Source organism: Myodes glareolus, chromosome 11 (assembly GCF_982192425.1).
Source record: "Myodes glareolus chromosome 11, mMyoGla1.1, whole genome shotgun sequence".
Lineage (NCBI taxonomy): Eukaryota > Metazoa > Chordata > Mammalia > Rodentia > Cricetidae > Myodes > Myodes glareolus.
Genome location: NC_142036.1, coordinates 29,558,443 through 29,578,375, shown reverse-complemented (window position 1 = coordinate 29,578,375; position 19,933 = coordinate 29,558,443). Strand labels below are relative to the sequence as shown.

The following is a 19,933-nucleotide window of genomic DNA, read 5'->3' as shown; positions in this document are numbered from 1 at the left end:
TGGATGCTGATGAAGCTTAATGATACCCATATAGATGGCTTAATTTTTCTGCTAGATTTCAACCAGGAAATGCCTCAAAGCCATGTCACAAACACAAAGAAAAACATTAATTCTAAAGAAGAGTCAAAAAGTACATCCTGTGTATCAAACCAGAATACCCAGGGTTTGAGGATTGGATGAAGCAGTTAATTTCAGTTTTTCTTTGTTGTGCTTTCTCTGAGAATCAGAATCAGTACACACACACACACACACACACACACACACACACACACACATACACACACACACAACATCATCAACTGTGCGAGCTATACCCCATATATAGAATTAAAAGTAAAACGGCCTGGAAGCATTCTGAGTCAGAGGAAATGCTCCCTTCATATTCAGTTTATTCTTCTTTAATTAAAGTAACTTGAGCTAGGTGTTACACTGTATTTCACTTCTCTCTTGGTTACCATAATTAAAGCCATAACTTAATCCTGTGCCTCATTGCAATAAACATCTTTGCCTGAGTGGGAGTATAGTCATCCATCTGCAATCTTATTTCCTCTGTCACTATATTCTGTCTTTATTTTATTTTATTTTGTTCCCACTGGATCAATATCTTTTTCACAGAAAACCACGTGAAAGGAAAAAATTTAATTGTTCAAAAATAAAAGGTAATAAATATTCAAGATTTACCTGTTGTTGACAAAGAAACCCTGCTTTGGAAATGCTATTTGCAACGATATCAAAACTTCACACTGAATAACGAGTGTCTTAAATCAGTAAAATAAACATCAGCACAGAGGAAAAGTAGATTATTCTGATTTTTTTCCAAGATATTATTTGGAATTATGGTAAAGGGTTCAAAAATGACTGTGTACAAAATTAGTTTATAAGTTTGAGTGAATGAATCATTAATGGAAATAAGTTTTCTAAATTAGTGGTCCCTAACAATGTTGTTAAAAGTTGATACTATAACTTTCTCTCTCTCTCTCTCTCTCTCTCTCTCTCTCTCTCTCTCTCTCTCTCTCTCACACACACACACACACACACACATACAAACAGAGAGAGAGACAGATACACACAGTTACATTGCTTTATATATATATATATATGTTCATATCCGTATAAATAAATTATTTTCATTTTTCAAACCAATGAAAGAATAAAAGTATAAACTAGGGAATAGAAAAGCTTAAAATAATGCCTTATACCTCCCCTGTGAGGGCTGTGCAAAAGACCTTAAATCGAAGATGAATATGGTTAAAGCAACAAAAATAATTTAAATAAATTTAGCACAAAGGAAAATGTACTGAAAAGATGCTCACTGAATGAAAAGTCAAACAGAACTTTATGAAAACTGGGTCATGACAACACAGATAAGAAAAATGAGTGGACACTGGGTTCACTTAGAGATCTGCTAAAGGAATGGATGAATGTCATTGACCTTCCCACATGACCCTTGCACACGAATTGGTAATTCCAGAGGTAGTGATAGCTGAAGTTTTCTCAAGACTGGATCTCAATCTAAAATAGAAAAGGAGAGAGAGTAAAAGACTGGTCAGAAGGAAGGAAAAGAAAAGTCTACTCAGGTCAACTAAAAAATGTCAATTAAAGGCAAACAGTCAACACTACTTTATGTACTCTTCTCCAGAAACAAGCTGCGAATTTGTTTGTAATAATCACAGTTGTAGATAGCAATTTCTAAGATGAGAACTAAGACAAACTAACTCTTCATTTTGTCCAGATTTGACAAGTGGAATGCAACCAGTGTCTTAAAACACTCAGGAGTACGCCTGAGTTGCTTTCTACTCCATCTGGCAAGTCAGCGCCTCTTTTTATGTTTAGATTTGTGTCATTTTATTCTTATCTTTATATATATATATATATATATATATATATATATATATATATATATATATATATATTATTGTATGGACTACTTCTACACCAAATTATACAGATAAAACATATATTTGAAGTCCAATTTATTCTTTGAGTATAAAAATTATTTCAAAACTTCAATATAAATTGTCATTGAAAATACATATTAATTAAATATGAACATTATATTATACTGGAGGCTTGCAAAAAATGATTCTAGAATTTATTTGAAAAAAGTAAGAGAAGCAGAAGTGTATGGCTATGCTCATAAAGAAGCCAGTCCAGAAATATAAAGATTTATCCCACACAATTATTATTTGCAGATCAGCAAGGAATATAAAGTAATTAAATAATGGAGTTGTCACCTGCTTTAGTGGTTCATGTCTCTGATCCCAACCTTCAGAAGTTTGAGGTCAAAAGAATGTCATGATTTCTAGGATATCCTGGACTATACATTAAATTTTATCCTGGGCAGAGTTGCAGAATGAGATCCTGTTTTCAGAAACAAATTGCTTTAAATGGACTTTTGTTGCAAGAAGCCATTTGTTTGTCCCAGCTGTCCAGAACCAAAATAATCACACAGAAACTGTATTAATTAAAACACTGCTTGGCCCATTAGCTCTAGCTATTTATTGACTCTTACCTCTTAATTTAACCCATTTCTATTAATCTGTGTATCACCATGTGATAGTGGCTTACTGGCTAAAGTTCCCAGCGTCTGTCTCCAGCAGCTACATCGCTTCTCTCTGACTCCACCTTCCTTCTCACAACATACAGCCTACCTTTCCCTGCCTAGTTCTGTTTCTCCCAGCCATAGGCTCAAAACAGTTCTTTATTCATTAACCAATAAAAGCAACACACAGACAAAAGGACCTCTCACACCAGAATTTAACACATGAGGCAAGGGTCTACCACTGTATCTGCTTAAAAGTCTGCTGGAAAACAGTAAATTTAACAGTATCAAAAAAATAATAATTTTTTAAAGCATTGGAGGATGACCACAGGTCTACTGTAACATGAGGGGAGCCTGCTTGGATGGAGGCTGCTTGTTTGTTGGGGTTTTTCTGTCCTCCCACCAGGTCACCACAATTGTTTAATCCCAGAGAAAATCACCCACACAGAGGACTCCATAAGTTATAATGCTGATTGGCCCGTTAGGACAGGCTTCTTATTAGCTAACTCTCACATCTTGATTAACCCATTTTTCTGATCTATTTTAGCCATGTGGCTCAGTACCTTTTTCTTTTATTTATTTATTTATTTTTTGAACATAATTTTATTAAATTATAAAAGTTTCCATTTCCGCCCCTCTTTCCAACACCCTCTCACTCCCCCCACTCCCTCGCCTCCTCCCTCTTCGTCCCTTAGGGCAGTCAGGGTTTCCTGCCAGTGGGAAGTTCAAGTTCCTCCCCCCTCCCTCCAGTCCAGGAAGGTGAGTATTCAAACAGACTGGATCCCCAAAATCCAGTATATGCAGAGGAAACAAGTCTCAGTGTCATAGTCAATGGCTTTTCAGAAAGACTTCGGGCCAGCCACATTCAGAGAATCCGTCCAAATTCCGAGAATCTGATTAGATCACGTCCTCATTCAGTCCTAGTCCAACTGGCCTTGGAAAACTCTCATTAGATCGGTCCCCTTGTATCAGTGGGTGATAGCATCCCTCGCAGTCCTTATTTCCTTTTTCATTTTCTTTCTCCTTCTGCTCCTCATTTGGACCATGGGGGGCTCAGTCCGGTGCTCCAATGTGGGTCTCCGTCTGTATCGCCATCCTTCGCCAGATGAAGGATCTATGGTGATAAGCAAAATATTCATCAGTATGGTTATGGGCCAAGGCCGGTTCAGGCACCCTCTCCTCTGTCCAGAGAACAATCTGGGGATCTCCCCTTGGACCTGGGATCCCATATATAATCAAGTCTCCTGTAAACCCTAAAATGACTCCCTTAGTTGAAATATATTCTTCCCTGATCCCATATTCATCCTTCCTCCCTCCCCCCCAACCTAGGCCACCAAGCTTTCCCCATTCCTCCCCTACTCCCTTCTCTCTAACCCTCTCCCCTTCCAACAACCCTCCCCCACCCCATGCACCCAAGGTTACCTGGGACTCTTGTCTATTTCCTACCTCCTGGCGGATAGCTAAATAATCTTCATCAGGTTCATCTTCTTATTTAGCTTCTCTAGGATCACGAATAATAGGCTCAAAGACATTTAATTATGGTTAGAATCAACTTATAAGTGAATACATACCGTGTTCCTCTTTTTGGGTCTGGCTTACCTCACTCAGTAAAGCGTTTTCTATTTCCATCCTTTTGCATGCAAAATTCAAGATGTCATTGTTTTTTACCGCTGAGTAAAACTCTAATGCGTATATGTTCCACACCTTTTTTAACCATTCTTCTATTGAGGGGCACCTAGGCTGTTTCCAGGTTCTGGCTATTACAAATAGTGCTGCTATGAACATAGTAGAACAAATGCTTTTGTAGTATGTTAGGGAATCTCTAGGGTATATTCTCAAGAGTGGAATTGCTGGGTCCTGAGGGAGGTTGACTCCCAGTTTCCTGAGAAACCGCCACACTGATTTCCACAGTGGCTGCACAAGTTTGCATTCCCACCAACAATGGATGAGTGTTCCCCTCACCCCACATCCTCTTCAGCATAGGCTATCATTGGTGTTTTTGACTTTAGCTGTTCTGACAGGTGTAAGATGGTATCTCAAAGTGGTTTTGATTTGCATTTCCCTGATTGCTAAGGAGGTTGAGCAGGACCTTAAGTGTCCTCTGGCCATTCGAAGTTCATCTGTTGTGAATTCTCTGTTCAGTTCAGTACCCCATTTTTTAATTGGGTTAATTAGAGTTTTAGTGTCTAATTTCTTGAGTTCTTTGTATATTTTGGAGATCAGACCTTTGTCTGATGAGGGGTTGGTAAAGATCTTCTCCCAATCAGAAGGCAGGCTTTTGGTCTTACTGACAGTGTCCTTTGCTTTACAGAAGCTTCTCAGTTTCAGTAGATCCCATTTTTTCATTGTTTCTCTTATTGTCTGTGCTACTGGGGTCCTACTTTGGAAGAGGCCTCCTGTGCCTATATCTTGTAGACTACTTCCCAATTTCTCTTCTATCAGGTTCAAAGTGGACGAATTAATGTTGATGTCTTTAATCCATTTGGACTTGATTTTTGTGCATGGTGATAGATATGGATCTACTTTCATTCTTTTACAGGTTGACATCCAGTTATGCCAGCACCATTTGTTAAAGATGCTTTCCTTCTTCCATTGTATACCTTTAGCTCCCTTGTCGAAAATTAGGTATTCATAGGTTTGTGGGTTAATATCTGGGTCTTCTATTCGATTCCATAGGTCGACTTCTCTGTTGTTATGCCTATACCAAGCTGTTTTCAGTACTGTAGCTCTATAATAGAGTTTGAAGTCAGGGATGGTAATGCCTCCAGAAGTTCCTTTATTGTATAAGATTGTTTTGGCTATCCTGGGTTTTTTGTTTTGCCATATAAACTTGATTATTGTTCTCTCAAGGTCTGTGAAGAAGTTTGATGGGATTTTGATGGGGATTGCATTGAATCTATAGATTGCTTTTGGTAGAATTGCCATTTTTACTACGTTGATTCTCCCAATCCAAGAGCAGGGGATGTCTTTCCATTTTCTGGTATCCTCCTGAATTTCTTTCTTCAAAGACTTAAAGTTCTTGTCAAATAGGTCTTTCACTTCCTTGGTTAGAGTAACCCCAAGATATTTTATGCTATTTGTGGCTATCATGAAAGGTGATGTTTCTCTGATTTCCCTCTCTGCTTCTTTATCCTTTGTGTATAGGAGGGACACTGATTTTTTGGAGTTGATCTTGTATCCTGCCACGTTACTAAAGGTGTTTATCAGCTGTAGGAGTTCTTTGGTAGACTTTTTGGGGTCACTTATGTACACTATCATATCGTCAGCGAATAACGAAAGTTTAACTTCATCCTTTCCAATACAAATCCCCTTGATCTCCTTATGTTGTCTTATTGCTATTGCTAGAACTTCAAGCAATATATTGAAGAGGTATGGAGAGAGTGGACAGCCTTGTCGCGTTCCTGATTTTAGTGGAAAGGCTTTGAGTTTCTCTCCATTCAGTTTGATGTTAGCTGTCGGCTTGCTGTATATTGCTTTTATTATATTTAGGTATGATCCTTTTATCCCCAGTCTCTCCAACACCTTTATCATAAATGGGTGTTGAACTTTGTCAAATGGTTTTTCAGCATCTAGTGAGATGATCATATGGTTTTTTTCTTTCAGTTTATTTATATGATGGATTACATTGATAGATTTGCGTATGTTGAACCAACCCTGCATCTCTGGGATGAAGCCGACTTGATCATAATGGATAATTTTTCTAATGTGTTCCTGGATTCGGTTTGCCAGTATTTTATTGAGAATTTTCGCGTCGATGTTCATGAGTGAGATTGGCCTGTAATTCTCTTTCTTGGTTGTGTCTTTGTGTGGTTTTGGTATTAAGGTAACTGTAGCTTCATAAAAGGAGTTTGGCAATGACTCTTCTGTTTCTATATTGTGGAATACGTTAAGGAGTATAGGTATTAGCTCTTCCTGGAAGTTCTGGTAGAATTCTGCATTGAAACCATCTGGTCCTGGGCTTTTTTTGGTAGGAAGATTTTTGATAACAGCTTCTAATTCTTCACGACTAACAGGTCTATTAAGATTGTTCACCTGGTCTTGGTTAAACTTTAGTATATGGTACTTATCTAAAAAAATGTCCATTTCTTTTACATTTTCCCACTTTGTGGCATATAAACTTTCATAGTAAGATCTAATGATTCTCTGAATTTCCTCTGTGTCTGTGGTTATGTCCCCCTTTTCATTTCTGATCTTATTAATTTGAGTGTTCTCTCTCTGCCGTTTGATTAATTTGGATAGGGGTTAGTCAATCTTGTTGATTTTCTCCAAGAACCAGCTTTTTGATTCATTGATTCTTTGGATTGTTTTCTGTGTTTCTATTTTGTTGATTTCAGCCCTCAGTTTGATTATTTCCAGTCTTCAACTCCTCCTGGGTGAATCAGCTTCTTCTTTTTCTAGAGCTTTCAAGTGTGCTGTTAAGTCTCCAATGTGTGCTTTCTCCGTTTTCTTTTTTTTTTTTTTTGAGAGTAAATTTTATTAAATTATAAAAGTTTACATTTCTGCCCCTCTTCCCAACACCCTCCCACTCCCGCCACTCCCTCTCCTTCTCCCTCTTCGTCCCTTAGGGCAGTCAGGGTTTCCTGCACTGTGGGAAGTTCAAGTTCCTCACCCCTCACTCCAGGACCAGGCAGGTGAGTATCCAAACAGACTAGATCCCTAAAATCCAGTATATGCAGAGGAAACAAGTCCCAGTATCATACTCAATGGCTTTTCAGAAAGACTTCGGGCCAGCCACACTCAGAGAATCCGGCCAAATTCCAAGAATCTGGTTAGATCACGTCTTCGTTCAGTCCTAGTCCAATTGGCCTTGGTAAACTCTCATTAGATCCATTCCCTTGTATCAGTGGGTGATAGCATCCCTCGCAGTCCTGATTTTCTTTTTCATGTTCTTCCTCCTTCTGCTCCTCATTTGGACCATGGGGGGCTCAGTCCGGTGCTCCAATGTGGGTCTCCGTCTGTATCGCCGTCCTTCGCCAGATGAAGGATCTATGGTGATAAGCAAAATATACATCAGTTTGGTTATGGGCCACGGCCGGTTGAGTCACCCTCTCCTCTGTCCAGAGAACAATCTGGGGATCTCTCCTTGGACCTGGGATCCCATATATAATCAAGTCTCCTGTAAACCCTAAAATGACTCCCTTAGTTGAAATATATTCTTCCCTGTTCCCATATTCATCCTTCCTCACTCTCCCCCTCCCAGGCCACCAAGCTTTCCCCATTCCTCCCCTACTCCCTTCTCTCTAACCCTCTCCCCTTCCAACAACCCTCCCACGCCCCCCCCCCATGCACCCGAGGTTACCTGGGACTCTTGTCTATTTCCTACCTCCTGGCGGATAGCTAAATAATCTTCATCAGGTTTATCTTCTTATTTAACTTCTCTACGATCACGAATAATAGGCTCAAAGACATTTAATTATGGTTAGAATCCACTTATGAGTGAATACATACCGTGTTCCTCTTTTTGGGTCTGGCTTACCTCACTCAGTAAAGCGTTTTCTATTTCCATCCTTTTGCATGCAAAATTCAAGATGTCATTGTTTTTTACCGCTGAGTAAAACTCTAATGCGTATATGTTCCACACCTTTTTTAACCATTCTTCTATTGAGGGGCACCTAGGCTGTTTCCAGGTTCTGGCTATTACAAATAGTGCTGCTGTGAACATAGTAGAACAAATGCTTTTGTAGTATGTTAGGGAATCTCTAGGGTATATTCCCAAGAGTGGAATTGCTGGGTCCTGAGGGAGGTTGACTCCCAGTTTCCTGAGAAACCGCCACACTGATTTCCACAGTGGCGGAATTTGCATTCCCACCAACAATGGATGAGTGTTCCCCTCACCCCACATCCTCTTCAGCATAGGCTATCATTGGTGTTTTTGACTTTAGCTGTTCTGACAGGTGTAAGATGGTATCTCAAAGTGGTTTTGATTTGCATTTCCCTGATCGCTAAGGAGGTTGAGCATGACCTTAAGTGCCTTTTGGCCATTCGGAGTTCATCTGTTGTGAATTCTCTGTTCAGTTCAGTACCCCATTTTTTAATTGGGTTAGTTAGAGTTTTAGTGTCTAGTTTCTTGAGTTCTTTGTATATTTTGGAGATTAGACCTTTGTCTGATGAGGGATTTGTGAAGATCTTCTCCCAGTCGGAAGGTAGCCTTTTGGTCTTACTGACAGTGTCCTTTGCTTTACAGAAGCTTCTCAGTTTCAGGAGGTCCCATTTATTCATTGCATCTTTTAATGTCTGAGTTCCTGGGGTTCTGCTTAGGAACTGGTCTCCTGTGCCTATATCTTGTAGACTACTTCCCACTTTCTCTTCTATGAGTTTCAAAGTGGTCAGATTAATGTTGAGGTCTTTAATCCATTTGGACCTGAGTTTTGTGCATGGTGATAGATATGGATCTATTTTCATTCTTCTACAGGTTGACATCCAGTTATGCCAGCACCATTTGTTAAAGATGCTTTCCTTCTTCCATTGTATACCTTTAGCTCCCTTGTCAAATATTAGGTGTTCATAAGTTTGTGGGTTAATACCCGGGTCTTCTATTCGATTCCATATGTCGACTTCTCTGTTGTTATGCCAATACCAAGCTGTTTTCAATACTGTTGCTCTGTAATAGAGTTTGAAGTCAGGGATGGTAATGCCTCCAGAAGTTCCTTTATTGTATAAGATTGTTTTGGCTATCCTGGGTTTTTTGTTTTGCCATATAAACTTGATTATTGTTCTCTCAAGGTCTGTGAAGAAGTTTGATGGGATTTTGATGGGAATTGCATTGAATCTATAGATTGCTTTTGGTAGAATTGCCATTTTTACTATGTTGATTCTCCCAATCCAAGAACAGGGGAGATCTTTCCATTTTCTGGTATCCTCCTCAATTTCTTTCTTCAAGGACATAAAGTTCTTGTCAAATAGGTCTTTCACTTCCTTGGTTAGAGTTACCCCAAGATATTTTATGCTATTTGTGGCTATCATGAAAGGTGATGTTTCTCTGATTTCCCTCTCTGCTTCTTTATCCTTTGTGTATAGGAGGGCAATCGATTTTTTGGAGTTGATCTTGTATCCTGCCACATTACTAAAGGTGTTTATCAGCTGTAGGAGTTCTTTGGTAGAGTTTTTGGGGTCGCTTATGTACACTATCATATCGTCCGCCAATAACGAAAGTTTAACTTCATCCTTTCCAATTTGAACCCCCTTGATCCCCTTATGTTGTCTTATTGCTATTGCTAGTACTTCAAGCACTATATTGAAGAGGTATGGAGAGAGTGGACAGCCTTGTCGTGCTCCTGATTTTAGTGGAATGGCTTTGAGTTTCTCTCCGTTCAATTTGATGTTAGCTGTCGGCTTACTATATATTGCTTTTATTATATTTATGTATGTTCCTCGTATACACAATCTCTCCAGCACCTTTATCATAAAGGGGTGTTGAATTTTGTCAAATGCTTTTTCAGCATCCAATGAAATGATCATATGGTTTTTTTCTTTCAATTTATTTATATGATGGATTACATTGATAGATTTGCGTATGTTGAACCAGCCCTGCATCTCTGGGATGAAGCCGACTTGATCATAATGGATAATTTTTCTAATGTATTCTTGTATTCGGTTTGCCAGTATTTTATTGAGTATTTTTGCGTCAATGTTCATGAGTAAGATTGGTCTGTAATTCTCTTTCATGGTTGTGTCTTTGTGTGGTTTTGGTATCAGGGTAACTGTAGCTTCATAAAAAGAGTTTGGCAATGATTCTTCTGTTTCTATATTGTGAAATACATTAAGGAGTATAGGTATTAGCTCTTCCTGGAAGTTCTGGTAGAATTCTGCATTGAAACCATCTGGACCTGGGCTTTTTTTGGTGGGGTGGTTTTTGATAACAGCTTCTAATTCTTCGCGACTAACAGGTCTATTTAGATTGTTCACTTGCTCTTGATTTAACTTTTGGCAAATGGTATTTATCTAAAAACCAATCCATTCCTTGTACATTTTCCAACTTTGTGGCATATAAACTCTCGTAGTAAGATCTAATGATTCTCTGAATTTCCACTGTGTCTGTGATTATGTCCCCCTTTTCATTTCTGATCTTATTAATTTGAGTGTTCTCTCTCTGCTGTTTGATTAGTTTGGCTAGGGGTTTGTCAATCTTGTTGATTTTCTCCAAGAACCAACTTTTTGTTTCGTTGATATTTTGGATTGTTTTCTGTGTTTCTATTTTGTTGATTTCAGCCCTCAGTTTGATTATTTCCAATCTTCTACTCCTCCTGGGAGAGTCTGCTTCTTTTTTTTCCAGAGCATTTAGGTGTGCTGTTAAGTCTCCAATATATGCTTTTTCCGTTTTTTTAATTGGGCACTTAGTGCTATGAACTTTCCTCTTAGAACTGCTTTCATTGTGTCCCATAGGTTTGAGTATGTTGTGTCTTTATTTTCATTAAATTCAAGGAAGACTTTAATTTCTTTCTTTATTTCTTCCTTGACCCAGGAATGATTCAGTAGTTGACTGTTCAACTTCCACACATTTGTAGGCTTTCTGGAATTCGAATTGTTATTGAGTTCTAACTTTATTCCGTGTTGATCCGACAAGACACAGGTGATTACAAATATTCTTTTGTATCTGTGTAAGTTTGCTTTGTTACCAAGTATGTGGTCAATTTTCGAGAAGGTTCCATGAGCTGCAGAGAAGAAGGTATATTCTTTCCTTTTTGGATAGAATGTTCCATAGATATCTGTTAAGTCCATTTGATTCATTACCTCGAGCAATTCTCTTATTTCTCTGTTGAGTTTCTGTTTGATTGATCTGTCCATTGGTGAGAGAGGTGTGTTGAAGTCTCCTACTATTAGTGTGTGTAGTTTGATGACTGCCTTGAGTTCTAAAAGTTTTTCTTTTACATAAGTGGGTGCTTTTATATTAGGGGTGTAGATTGAGACTTTCTCCTGATTAATTGTTCCAGTTAAGAGTATGAAATGTCCATCACCATCTCTTCTGACTGATTTTAGTTTGAAGTCAATTTTGTTAGATATTAGTATGGCCACACCAGCTTGTTTCTTAGGTCCGTTTGCTTGGAAAACCTTTTCCCAACCCTTTACTCTGAGTAGATGTCTATCTCTGTGGTTGAGGTGTGTTTCTTGTAAACAGCAGAATGTTGGATCCTGTTGTCTTATCCAGTCTCTAAGTCTGTGCCTTTTTATAGGTGAGTTGAGTCCATTAATATTAAGTGATATTAATGACCAGTGGTTGTTGATTCCGTTTATTATTTGTGTGTGTGTGTGTGTGTGTGTGTGTGTGTGTGTGTGTACTAGAATTTGTGTATTTCTCTTCTTTGAGTTGTGGTTGTGAAGGGTCGCTAGATGTCTGGGTTATTGTAGGCAGTGATGGCAATGTTGGATTCCTTGGGTTGCGATTTTCCTTCTATTACTTTCTGTAGGGATGGATTTGTGGCTACGAATTGTTTAAATTTATTTTTATCCTGGAATATTTTGTTTTCTCCGTTGATAGTGAACGATAGCTTGGCTGGGTATAGTAGTCTGGGTTTGCATTCATGGTCTCTAATTTTCTGCAGGATCTCTATCCAGGATCTTCTGGCTTTCATGGTTTCCATTGAGAAGTCTGGTGTAAGCCTGATAGGTTTACCTTTATAAGTCACTTGACCTTTTTCCTTTACAGCTCTTAATATTCTTTCTTTAATCTGGATGTTTTGTGTTTTGATTATTATATGGCGAGGGGACTTTTTTTTTGATCCAGTCTATTCAGCGTTCTGTATGCTTCTTGAACCTTTATAGGAATATCGTTCTTTATATTGGGAAAGTTTTCTTCTATAATTTTGTTAAATATATTTTCTGGGCCTTTGATCTGTAGTTCTTCTCCTTCTTCAATCCCTGTTATTCTTAGATTTGGTTTTCTTATTGTGTCCCAGATTTCCTGAATGTTTTGTGAAGAGAATTTGTTGAATTTGCTGTTTTCTTTGACCAGAGCATTTATTTTCCCTATGGTATCTTAAGAATCTGAGATTCGTTCTTCTATCTCTTGTACTCTATTGGTTATGATTGATTCTGTAGTCTCCGTTCGTTTACCTAGGTTTTCCATATCCAGCCGGCTCTCGTTTTGTGTTTTCTTCATTGCTTCCATTTCAGTTTTCAATTCTTGGACTGTTTCCTTTACTTGTTTGATTGTTTTTTCTTGGTTTCTCAGGGTCTCATTCATGGATTTACTTATTTCTTCAAACTTTTTGTTATATTTCTCATCCATTTCTATACTCATTTCTTCAAACTTTTTGTTATATTTCTCGACCAGTTCCTTAAGGAAATTATTCATATCCTGTTTAAGGGACTCTATTGCTTTCATAATGGCACTTTTTTCCACTTCATCTGGGTTAGAGTGTTCAAATCCTTCTGTTGTAGGGTCATTGGGATCTGGTGTTTTCATGTTGTTTTTCAGATTGTTGGAGAAGGTCTTGCCTTGTCGTCTGCCCATCTCTTCATTCAAATGCTCTCTATTGGAACTTCTGGTAGCGGGTCAGGTTCCCTTGTTGGGCAGGGAGTTCACTGATAGAATGCCTACCTTTCCTCAGGCAGGCTATTGAAGCACGTGCACTCCCTCTTTCCGGGATGCACCTACAGAGCAGGCCCAGTGTGCAAGGCAGCTGAGCTGAGGAGATTTTATGGCCCCAGTGGGAGGGGAGAAATATAGAAATTTGTACCTGGATGGAAGCTGGGATGGCAGACGGGAGAGTTTAGCAGGGTGGAACCAGGACTGCAGGTTGACCTGGGAGTCTATGGGGTCGGGGAAAGTCCTAGCTCCTCCTCGCCGGGCCCCTACCGCGGCCCGAAGCACACTCACCCCTCTGAAGGCCCTCTGGATGGAAGCTGGGATGGCTGGCGGAGGCGCTAGCAGGCTGGAGCCAGCAAAGCAGGCTGACCTGGGAGTCTATGGGGTCGGGGAAGGTCCTAGCCCCTCCTCGCTGGGCCCCTGCCGCGGGCCGGAATCACACTCACCCCTCTGATAGCCGTCTGGATGGAAGCTGGGATGGCTGGCGGAGGTGCTAGCAGGCTGGAGCCAGCAGAGCAGGCTGACCTGGGAGTCTATGGGGTTGGGGAAGGTCCTAGCTCCTTCTTGCCGGGCCCCTGCCGCGGCCCGAAGCACACTCACCCCTCTGAAGGCCCTCTGGATGGAAGCTGGGATGGCTGGTGGAGGCGCTAGCAGGCTGGAGCCAGCAGAGCAGGCTGACCTGGGAGTCTATGGGGTCGGAGAAGGTCCTAGCTCCTCCTCGCCAGGCCCCTGCCGCTGCCCGAAGCACACTCACCCCTCTGAAGGCCCTCTGGATGGAAGCTGGGATGGCTGGCGGAGGCGCTAGCAGGCTGGAGCCAGCAGAGCAGGCTGACCTGGGAGTCTATGGGGTCAGGGAAAGTCCTAGCTCCTCCTCGCTGGGCCCCTACCGCGGCCCGAAGCACACTCACCCCTCTGAAGGCCCTCTGGATGGAAGCTGGGATGGCTGGCGGAGGCGCTAGCAGGCTGGAGCCAGCAAAGCAGGCTGACCTGGGAGTCTATGGGGTCGGGGAAGGTCCTAGCCCCTCCTCGCTGGGCCCCTGCCGCGGGCTGGAATCACACTCACCCCTCTGATAGCCGTCTGGATGGAAGCTGGGATGGCTGGCGGAGGTGCTAGCAGGCTGGAGCCAGCAGAGCAGGCTGACCTGGGAGTCTATGGGGTTGGGGAAGGTCCTAGCTCCTTCTTGCCGGGCCCCTGCCGCGGCCCGAAGCACACTCACCCCTCTGAAGGCCCTCTGGATGGAAGCTGGGATGGCTGGTGGAGGCGCTAGCAGGCTGGAGCCAGCAGAGCAGGCTGACCTGGGAGTCTATGGGGTCGGGGAAAGTCCTAGCTCCTCCTCGCCGGCCCCTGCCGTGGGCCGGAATCACACTCACCCCTCTGATGGCCCTCTGGATGGAAGCTGGGATGGCTGGCGCTAGCAGGCTGGAGCCAGCAGAGCAGGCTGACCTGGGAGTCTATGGGGTCGGGGAAGGTCCTAGCTCCTCCTCGCCAGGCCCCTGCCGCTGCCCGAAGCACACTCACCCCTCTGAAGGCCCTCTGGATGGAAGCTGGGATGGCTGGCGGAGGCGCTAGCAGGCTGGAGCCAGCAGAGCAGGCTGACCTGGGAGTCTATGGGGTCAGGGAAAGTCCTAGCTCCTCCTCGCTGGGCCCCTACCGCGGCCCGAAGCACACTCACCCCTCTGAAGGCCCTCTGGATGGAAGCTGGGATGGCTGGCGGAGGCGCTAGCAGGCTGGAGCCAGCAAAGCAGGCTGACCTGGGAGTCTATGGGGTCGGGGAAGGTCCTAGCCCCTCCTCGCTGGGCCCCTGCCGCGGGCTGGAATCACACTCACCCCTCTGATAGCCGTCTGGATGGAAGCTGGGATGGCTGGCGGAGGTGCTAGCAGGCTGGAGCCAGCAGAGCAGGCTGACCTGGGAGTCTATGGGGTTGGGGAAAGTCCTAGCTCCTTCTCGCCGGGCCCCTGCCGCGGCCCGAAGCACACTCACCCCTCTGAAGGCCCTCTGGATGGAAGCTGGGATGGCTGGCGGAGGCGCTAGCAGGCTGGAGCCAGCAGAGCAGGCTGACCTGGGAGTCTATGGGGTCGGGGAAAGTCCTAGCTCCTCCTCGCCGGCCCCTGCCGTGGGCCAGAATCACACTCACCCCTCTGATGGCCCTCTGGATGGAAGCTGGGATGGCTGGCGGAGGCGCTAGCAGGCTGGAGCCAGCAGAGCAGGCTGACCTGGGAGTCTATGGGGTCGGGGAAGGTCCTAGCTCCTCCTCGCCAGGCCCCTGCCGCTGCCCGAAGCACACTCACCCCTCTGAAGGCCCTCTGGATGGAAGCTGGGATGGCTGGTGGAGGCGCTAGCAGGCTGGAGCCAGCAGAGCAGGCTGACCTGTGAGTCTATGGGGTCAGGGAAAGTCCTAGCTCCTCCTCGCCGGCCCCTGCCGCGGGCCGGAATCACACTCACCCCTCTGATGGCCCTCTGGATGGAAGCTGGGATGGCTGGCGGAGGCGCTAGCAGGCTGGAGCTAGCAGAGCAGGCTGACCTGGGAGTCTATGGGGTCGGGGAAAGTCCTAGCTCCTCCTCGCCGGCCCCTGCCGCGGGCCGGAATCACACTCACCCCTCTGATGGCCCTCTGGATGGAAGCTGGGATGGCTGGCGGAGGCGCTAGCAGGCTGGAGCCAGCAGAGCAGGCTGACCTGGGAGCTCCGTTTTCTTTAATTGGGCACTTAGTGCTATGAACTTTCCTCTTAGCACTGCTTTCATAGTGTCCCATAGGTTTGAGTATGTTGTGTCTTTGTTTTCATTAAATTCAAGGAAGAGTTTAATTTCTTTCTTTATTTCTTCCTTGACCCAGGGGTGATTTAGTAGTTGACTGTTCAACTTCCATGAGTTTGTTGGCTTCCTGGGGGAAGCATTGTTGTTGAATTCTAATTTTAATCCATGGTGATCTGACAAGACACAGGTGGTTACTAATATTTTTTTGTATCTGTGGAAGTTTGCTTTGTTACCGAGTATGTGGTTAATTTTCGAGAAGGTTCCATGAGCTGCAGAGAACAAGGTATATTCTTTCCTATTTGGGTGGAGTGTTCTATAGATGTCTGTTAAGTCCATTTGATTCAATACCTCCAATAAATCTCTTAATTCTCTGTTTGGTTTCTGTCTGATTGACCTGTCCATTGGTGAGAGAGCAGTGTTGAAGTCTCCTACTATTAGTGTGTGTGGATTGATGACTGCCTTGAGTTCTAGAAGAGTTTCTTTTACATATGTGGGTGCTTTTATATTAGGAGCATAGATATTCAGGATTGAGACTTCTTCCTGATGAATTGTTCCAGTTATGAGTGTGAAATGTCCATCTCCATTTCTTCTGATTGATTTTAGTTTGAAGTCGATTTTGTTAGATATTAGAATGGCCACTCCCGCTTGTTTCTTAGGTCCATTTGCTTGGAAAACCTTTTCCCAACCCTTTACTCGGAGTAGGTGTCTGTCTTTGTGGTTGAGGTGTGTTTCTTGTAAACAGTAGAATGTTGGATCCTGTTTTCGTATCCAATCTCTAAGTCTGTGCCTCTTTATAGGTGAATTGAGTCCATTGATATTAAGTGATATTAATGACCAGTGGTTGTTGACTCCAGTCATTTTTTTTTTTTAGGTAGTAGAATGTATGTTTTGTCCTTCTTTGATTTGTGCTTGTGAATGGTAGCTAGATGTTTGAGTTATTGTAGGCAGTGTTGGGAATGTTGGATTCCTTCGGTTGTGATTTTCCTTCTAATATTCTCTGTAAGGCTGGGTTAGTAGCTACGTATTGTTTAAATTTGTTTTTATCCTGGAATATTTTGTTTTCTCCGTTGATAGTGAACGATAGCTTGGCTGGATATAGTAGTCTGGGTTTGCATCCATGGTCTCTTAGTTTCTGCAGTACCTCTATCCAGGATCTTCTGGCTTTCATGGTTTCCATAGAGAAGTCCGGGGTAAGCCTGATAGGTTTACCTTTATAAGTTAGTTGACCTTCTTCCTTTGCAGCTCTTAATATTCTTTCTTTAATCTGAATGTTTTGTGTTTTGATTATTATATGGCGAGGGGATGTTTTTTTCTGATCCAATCTATTCAGTATTCTGTATGCTTCTTGAACCTTCATAGGAATATCGTTCTTTAGGTTGGGAAAGTTTTCTTCTATAATTTTGTTGAATATATTTTCTGGGCTTTTGATCTGCAGTTCTTCTCCTTCTTCAATCCCTATTATTCTTAGATTTGGTTTTTTTTATTGTGTCCCAGATTTCCTGAATGTTTTGTGAAGAGAATTTGTTGGATTTGCCATTTTCTTTGACCAGAGCATTTATTTTCTCTATGGTATCTTCAGAATCTGAGATTTGTTCTTCTATCTCTTGTATTCTATTGGTTATGCTTGATTCTGTAGTCTCCGTTCGTTTACCTAGATTTTCCATATCCAGCCGGTTCTTGGTTTGTGTTTTCTTCATTGCCTCCATTTCAGTTTTCAATTCTTGAACTGTTTCCTTTACCTCTTTGATTGTTTTTTCTTGTTTTCTCAGGGTCTCATTCACGGAATTACTTATTTCTTCAAACTTTTTGTTATATTTCTCATCTATTTCTATACTCATTTCTTCAAACTTTTTGTTATATTTCTCATCCAATTCATTAAGGGAGTTATTCATATCCTGTTTAAGGGACTCTATTGCTTTCATAATGGCACTTTTTTCCATTTCTTCTGGGTTAAGGTGTTCAAGTCCTTCTATTGTAGGGTCCTTGGGATCTGGTGTTTTCATGTTGTTTTTCATATTGTTGGAGGAGGTCTTGCCTTGGCATCTGCCCATCTCTTACTTCAAATGCTCTCTATTGGAACTTCTGGTACCGGGTCAGGTTCCCTTCTTGGGCAGGAACTTCACTGACAGAATGCCCACCTTTCCTCAGGCAGGCTATTGAAGCACAGGCACTCCCTCTTTCCGGGATGCGCTTCCAATGCAGGCCCAGCTTGCAAGGCAGGTGAGTTGGGGAAATTTTATGGCCCCAGGGGGAAGAGAGAAATATAGGAATTCGTACCTGGATGGGAGCTGGGATAGCAGGCGGGAGGGGGGAGCCAGCACTGCAGGGTGACCTGGGTGTCTATGGGGTCGGGGAACGCCCAAGCTCCTCCTCACCGGGACCCTGCCATGGGCCCGAAGCAAACTCACTCCTCCGATGGCCCTCTGCTAGAAGTCAGGGCCCCTGCTGGTCAGGAATGTGACTGAGCTGGCACCTGGTCCACCTGTCCTCAGTGAGGCCTTTAAGACTCAGGAACTGCCTCCAGCTGGGATGTGCCTACAGCCCAGGCCCAGCTCGCAAGGCAGCTGAGCTGGGGAAATTTTATGGCCCCAGGGGGAAGGGAGAAATATAGGAATTCGTACCTGGATGGGAGCTGGGATGGCAGGTGGGAGGGGGGAGCCAGCACTGCAGAGTGACCTGGGCGTCTATGGGGTCAGGGAACGCCCAAGCTCCTCCTCACCGGGACCCTGCCACGGGCCCGAAGCACACTCACCCCTCCAATGGCCCTCTGCTAGAAGTCAGGGCCGCTCAGTACCTTTCTCAGTTGGGCAGCTCACATCCTGCTGCTTCGGTGATCTGGGCAGGAGTGGGGGGAATCAACTTCCTCCTCCCCAGAATTCTCCTGCTCTCCTTGCATCATTTCCACTTCCTGTCTGTTTTTCCCACCTACAACTCCTGCCTGGTCAATCAGCATTTATTTAAACCATGACTGACAGAATACAGACAATTATAAAAGCAACACACAGACAAAAAGACCTCTCACACCAGAATTTAACACATGAGGCAAGGGTCTACCACTGTATGTGCTTAAAAGTCTGCTGAAAAACAGTAAATTTAATAGTATCAAAAATAATAATAATTTTTTAAAGCATTGGAGGATGATCACAGGTCTACCACAAACTAATAAAAAAATGTTTGCATTTCCCTTGTTTTCTCTTCGTTTTGTGATACTAGTAAAGATGAGACTCTCAACATTAGGAGAGTCACATGTAGTGTAGTCTAGAAGTAACTATGAGGGCAAGGATGGGTTTAATAGTCCCCAGAAGCCCAGCCAAATAGCTACCATTTTCTAGCATATTCAGCTGCTTCCTGGAAACCTTCACTAAACATTCATGCACATTAAAATTCACATATACACAAATGTGCAACATTATCCATAAGGAAGTACAAATCTAGCCCACTCTGAAGTAACTACTTAGAAAGTAAAAGCAGATAATGACAAGTGTTGTGGATAATATTGGGAAGTGTAATCCTTTATGATCCACTGGGGAGAGTGTGAAACAGGACATAAGCTTTTTTAAATGCTTTGGCATTTCCACCTTTGTAGTAGGAAGAGGAGCGGGCCAGCTGTGTCTCACCACCCAGCTACCTTAAGCCCCCCGAATTAACCACACAGAAATTGTATTAGTTAAATTACTGCCTGGCCCATTATATCTAGCCTCTTCTTGGCCAACTCTCACATTCTGATTTAACCCATTTCTACCAATCTGTGTTCACCACGAGGTCACGACTTACTGGGAATGATCCTAACCAGTGTCAGTCTCAGACAGGAAGTTCATGGCATCTGCCACACTGCCTTCTTCCTCCCAGAATTCAGTTCTGTCCTCCCCATCAATCTAAGTTTTGCCCTATCAAAAGACCAAGGCAGTTTCTTTATTCAGTCAATGAAAACAACACAAATACAGAAGGACCTCCTACACCACAACTTGTCACTAAAAGCTTGTCATAAAATGATGATTTGAGAAATAAAATAATACTTTAGTTTAAATTAAATATTGTTAAGTTCTACAGGTGAAGAACTGGAACTCGACCTGTGAGGGTTTGAAAAATATGTTAAGTAAGAAAGACCAA

General features: G+C 42.8%; 1 long non-coding RNA gene across 1 annotated transcript in view; it reads right to left on the bottom strand.

The window, feature by feature from the left end:
• Window positions 1-1,317: 1,317 nt before the first annotated feature.
• Window positions 1,318-19,933, bottom strand: part of LOC125409918 (uncharacterized) — a 206,836-nt gene continuing 188,220 nt past the window's right edge. Inside the window, exons 3-4 of the long non-coding RNA XR_015004355.2 lie at window positions 2,235-2,361; window positions 1,318-1,512 (exon numbers count right to left, since the gene is read on the bottom strand). This is a non-coding gene — a long non-coding RNA (uncharacterized LOC125409918). The remainder of the gene's footprint in view (window positions 1,513-2,234; window positions 2,362-19,933) is intronic.